This window comes from Arachis duranensis, chromosome 3 (assembly GCF_000817695.3).
Source record: "Arachis duranensis cultivar V14167 chromosome 3, aradu.V14167.gnm2.J7QH, whole genome shotgun sequence".
Taxonomy (NCBI): domain Eukaryota; kingdom Viridiplantae; phylum Streptophyta; class Magnoliopsida; order Fabales; family Fabaceae; genus Arachis; species Arachis duranensis.
Window position 1 is genome coordinate 132,736,727 of NC_029774.3, and position 6,311 is coordinate 132,743,037.

Sequence of the window (6,311 nt, forward strand, 5' to 3'; positions counted from 1 at the left end):
ATCTATAAAAAGTTTTAACAAAATAATTATAATAAATATTTTTAAATATTATATCTTAAATTTTTTTCTGGTATATTAAAATTTTAAAATTATATCTCTTAAAACTAGAATATTTAAATTTAAATTTAAACTTAATAAAATAAAAATAATAAACTAAAATTAAATCCTAACTGAATTAAAATTAAAATATTACTATCAAAATCAAAATTTCTCGGTTCTAAGTGTAGTATATAATTATTTTACAAGAATAATAAATAATATTATTTTTGGATAATATGTATTAAAAAATTATTTAATGAGCAATTTTATAATCTTAGACATATTAAAAAATTATTTATGTTAAAAAATATGTAAACACAAGTTTAAACAAATTCTAAATGTGTACTAAAAATATTTTATGAATTATCTTATGTGTTATGAACATATATATAAAATGATAAAAAATATACAAACAAAATAATCACTTCGGTTTAAAATATTAATGTAATATTGAATATCATCTCCTACTCATGTCTAGATAGTATACGTTCTTTGTGAAACTAAAGAATAAAAAAAATAGGTTGCAAATATATACTAAAAAGAAAAATTCATTCGTAAAGTAGATGACCTTATAAAAAAATGGGCTCATTTTTCCTCGTATTATTAATGGCTTATATTTTGAATCTAAATAATAATAATAAATGAAAAGAAAAAAAATTAAATAAATTTTGATTTTATTTTACCGTAATTAAGAAAAAAAAAAGAACTGAATACTAAAGCAGAAAACCAAAGAAAAAATAATAGCACGGGTAGGGATTGATCCAAAAATATTATTATGAGGGGCCAATGACATATATAATATTAAAAAATTATGTAAAAAATTTATATAATGTAAGATGTATTACAAAAATATATCGATAGAGAATATATTTTAAAGTGCAAAAAATAGGTGTATACTTTTTACTAATGAAATAGTCGATTCTTGGCATTATAAAATTCATCGGTAATAGAATCTGTGTCAAATTTTTCAGCAATTTTTTTTAAATATAATTAAAAGACAATTAACAAAAATTTCATCTTTTGTTTTATTTCTAAGTCATTCTTCACAATATTCATAGCTAAAAAAGATATTTCAGTTGTAGTAGTTGAAACAGAGAGAATTAATACCAAATGAATAAAAAAAATGATCACAAGAAAAAAAAGAATATACTTTGTGAAATTTAAAAAATTTTATTTAATTAAAAAATATTAATAATAATATCTTTTTCATATTTTTTAATGTTGTTACTTACTTTTTAGATATTAAAAATCATTAATATTTAGGTTGGACTAAATTATTATTTATAGGATAAAGTATACTTTTTGTTCCTAAAGTTTGACAAAAGTTTCAAAAATACCCCTAAATTTTATTTTATTTTAATTTTGTCCCAAAAATTTTCAATTTGCATCAAATATATCCTCAACGGCTAAATTTTTAAAAAAATTAAGACCAATCTAACAAGAATGCATGAAAATTATGTTTGATTTGCTTGTGTTGAGGGGTTGTTCTTATGAAATTGTTATTGAATCAATTTTAAATTTTTTGAAAAATTAGCCGTCAGAGAGATATTTTTTATGCAAATCAAAAATTTTTAGGACAAATTTAAAATAAAATAAAACTTAGGGGTATTTTCTAAACTTTTGTTAAATTTCAGGAACAAAAAATATACTTTACTCTTATTTATACTAAACTAAATATTAAATAAATTTTTTAAATAATTAAATCATAATTAATAACTTACTACTATTAATTTTCCTAAAAAAAGTTGGGACGATACCTCCACTCACCTCATATGTCCGTCCCTGAGCACAGGGATGATGATCGGTACATGCACTTTTTGTTTTTGATATTAAGATAGCAATGATGTTTTTTGAGATGTAGACTGGTGGGATATTATTTTTAAATGTAAAATTGTTTAATTAAAAAAATAGAAATTGGACGTCTAATTTATAAGAGATACAGAAATTGGATTATCCAATTTGTGAGAGATACAGAAATTAAATGGTTAGATTTATGAGAGGTACAAAAATCGGATTAAGAGATTTCTGTTAAAAAAATTAAAAAATTTGAGGTATAAAAATTGAATCTTCTAAGTTATGTGCCTTCCATATTTTTAAAAAAATACTAAAAATTATAATATTAAGGCATATCACTATTTTTACTTTTCTATAAGAAAAACCTCGGTACATTGAAAAAGAGAAAATAAAATATATAAAAACAATAACTGTTTTATGTTTGAAGAGAAAATTAGAGAGATTTTAATCGATAAAAATTAAATTAAATCTGATTAATAATATTTATGTCTAAAAAATATTATTCAATTAAAAAATAATTAAATAATATTATTAAACTAAAAACTGAATAAAATATGAATTTTAAAAGATAAATAACATTTTTCATACACAAAAATAATTATAATCATAGTAATTAGAATCTTAATTTAAATCTTAAATTTTTTTTATATTACAATTTTAAATAAGTTAGTTGATTTTATAAAATTTATACTAAATCTGACTATTTTACTATTTAAATCTTGTTAAGATTTTATGTTTATGTATTTAATTTTTTTTTTATTTTACGTAAAATCTCGATTTTTTCTATCTTGCCATTAATTATTTATCGCTAGGGTTTTCTCTATATTTCGTTAAAATTAAACATCTTATATCACGTCTAACCCCAATAAGAATGAAAATTGAAGAGCTTATAATGTTAAAACCGATAGTTCCGCATTTTCATGAAATGGGCTAATTTGCACAAGAAACCCGGGGTCAAAATCGTATTTAAAGTTAAAGATAAACAAGATAAGCCGTGGTTGACAAATTGTTTAGGTACAAGGTTATATAGAAAGAGCGAAGCCTATGGTCTCCTAATACTTTTCGCCCAAATATAAGTTGCCTATTGACCATTGTATTAGAGAGTCCAAAAATATCACAATTTAATTCTATTTGTCTTCTCTACTTCTCTTTTAATTTGATGTATATTTCACGTGATATAAATTATTCATATGCGTGATTATTTTCAGTATGAGGTCCCGTAGACATTCTATGTTTAGGGTTTAGGCTTATTATTAAATAAAACTCTCGTGTTAAATATTTATGGTCCCCCATATATAGTATCTCAAAATGGTCCATTGCTTTTGTGTATTTGCGGCTCTCCGTATACATATATATATGTTATTACTACATCGATATATATGTGGACAAATAAATATAATCATGCCAATTTCACAACCATCAATATCGATCTCACCTTAACTATCATCTAAACTCATGATGGTACATACATAATAATTATTTTATGTATATCCTACAATCCTACACCATATAATGTCCTTTAGCAAATAGGCTAGGTTGCCACTTGGAAGCACCCAAATTGCTTATTTATATCAAATTGGTATTCCTATGATCCAGTTTTGACCATATATAAAGCTTTAATGTCTTGGCCACAATTCACAACAATTTTGCAGGTACTATATAATACTAGGTCTTTTGAACAAATTGCATGACACTGAAAGTTTCTCACTATTGCATATGATGTTTTTAATTCATTTATTACTTCCAGCTACATGGACAAATTCATCATTAGTACTATATGAGCTACATTATCCAGCAAATTAATCAACAACTTGGTTTCTTATTTACAACAAATTAATAGAGTAAAAGCTAAGGGACCCACCTTAATGTCCTGCGTCCATCAGAAAATTGACACGACGAACTTAGGTGAATATTATTATTGTAGGTAAATACAATATGTAGCTGATTTTGCCTGACATAAAGCCACTGAGTTTATTTATTATTTATTTTCTTTTCGATAATTAAGTACGTGCAAATGATCAACACCAAACAAAGAGAAGGACCGATCACAACAAGTCAACAAAAAGACAAGCATATAATCAGTTAGGGGTGAAAATGGCGATCAAGTTGTCAACTTGATCTGCAACGAACAAAATAGAATGTGAATAGAGTTCTCGTGCACATTAGATAGGATAGGATGTGGATTGAACNTTGAATCAAAAATTTTTTACTAAATACAAATTATTTTTAGAAACTAAAAAAAATTATTAATTAATAATTTATTATATTTTTTATATAAAAATCAGTTTTATTTTAAATTATCATTAAATTATATAATAATATTATATTTTTTTTATAACCTACCGATCAAGTCAAACACTTACAAATTAAAAATGAATAGAATTAAGATTGAGATATTCTCAATTTACAGATAAAATTAAAATTAAGGTTGAATCTAAAATCTTATCCTATCCTATTCATTCCACCTCTGTAAATCGTAGCCAAAAAAACAATAGCCAACTAACATATACATCTAGCTTCTTATTGAAAAGATATTTTTCTAAAGTAGTTTGCATTATCTTCGGACGAGTCAAACGATTCCTTCAATAAATTTAATTAATTATAATATAATACCAGCAACAAGTAATGAATAAAACTAATATAAACAAAAACCCAAAAAAAAAGGAAAACTTTGTTTGAATCATACTGATTATCTTGTCCCTTTTTTTAGAGTGTGCTAGCTATGTAAACTATTACCGAATAAATTTTAGGGCATGACCTAACCTACATACTACCGCTGAAATTAATGAGAAGAATTAAGTTCCTTTTTATGTAATGTCTTGGGATAGCCCTAACCCAGCACCAGATTCTGTTCCTGATGATGATGATGATGGTTGTGAAAGAGAATATAATCCAATTTGGTCCATCTTTATATGTATATGTATCCCCTATACAAGACCAAGAAAATCATGGCTTCAAATCAATACCAGCTAAAGAAGGCAGTACTGTGTCATTAATATATAGAACAACTTTGCAGTATAATTAAGTCTGACCTTTAATTGAGTGTCTCACCAGTTATATTTTCTGTTTCTACGTTTTAAAAATAATGGAACAATAAAATTTCAGGAAAATTTGCAAATAAAACTCTTAATAATCCATATGATTTGAATGAATGATCACAGAGACGAGCATTGAATGAATGAGCGAAATTATATCCCCTATATAGAAGCATTTATTAATAGAGTTGGTAGCAATTTAAGCCTAATTAGAGCATTAATTAGATGGCACTACTTTTGCTTGAATGAGTAAAGTCTCAAATAAATGTAAACACAACTTCTCACACGTTGAACATTTAATTACCGCGTACTTTGGATATTCAGCCTTTAATATTTGTTGGCTAAAAGCTGTTCTAAGATGAGCCTGGCCTCTTGTTTTTACTTGCTACATAAAAAGCTTGTTAGGTATCGCAGATTTTATTTGGTGTACGATACTAATGTCTTATCTCAGATATTAATACAAGTGTAAATGTATGTATAATAATACATGTTACGTGGTACCAGTTGAATTGTTTCAATCTTCAACATTAGCCCCCACATCAAAAATTAAATTATTGTCCTTTATACATTATATTCCTGCGTATAGGTGTATATACATATACATATACATACATGTTTTTTTCTATAGTACAATAATACAATAATACCGAAAGCAACAAATTACCCAGAAAGAAAAGAAAAGTTTTGTATATATATGAAAACATATTATTGATACTTTACAGTAATACCTTAGCTTGTAACATATATTTTGCATATAAATGAAAGCGGAAAATATAATATGTGGAATGCATATGGTAGGGTTAGAATTGTAGTTAAATTGATGAAAAGGATAGCAATATATATAGCCATAAATCCATAATGCTGAGACTATAGTGTATGTGTTGTAAAGCATCTTCCCCACCACCACCCAAATGTCAAGCTCTCAACTAACTAAGCATTACACTTACCAAAAGAAAAGAAAAACAAAAACACTATGATATTTAGTATTTATTTAATTTGAATTAAGCAAAGATTTGAGAGGATTTATGGATGAATGAATTAATTAAGAAAAGATTCCGTACAAGAAGGCATGATGTGGACATAGTTAGCAATTTGATGCAGCAGAAAGGCAGTATGATCCCTTTGCTGGCAACCAGAATGGCAATTGGAGAGTGACCAACCCCTTTGGACACTTGCCAATCGCTATCTTCAATTTTTCTATTAAATAAATTAGAAAAAGTATACGTTACCAAGAGAGAGTCTGCCAACTATTACCAACATGTGATAAATTAGGATTAAACCATGATTAACTTAGATGTGGCTTTATTTAATAGATGGGTTTCATGTCTAGCCCAACTCAAGTTGACAGATTTTGGCAGATAAAAAGTTGGTAACGTAGCACTACTGAATAAATTAACCATCTTTTCGGCCTACTAACTAGGACTAGGATTAACCAAGAAATTA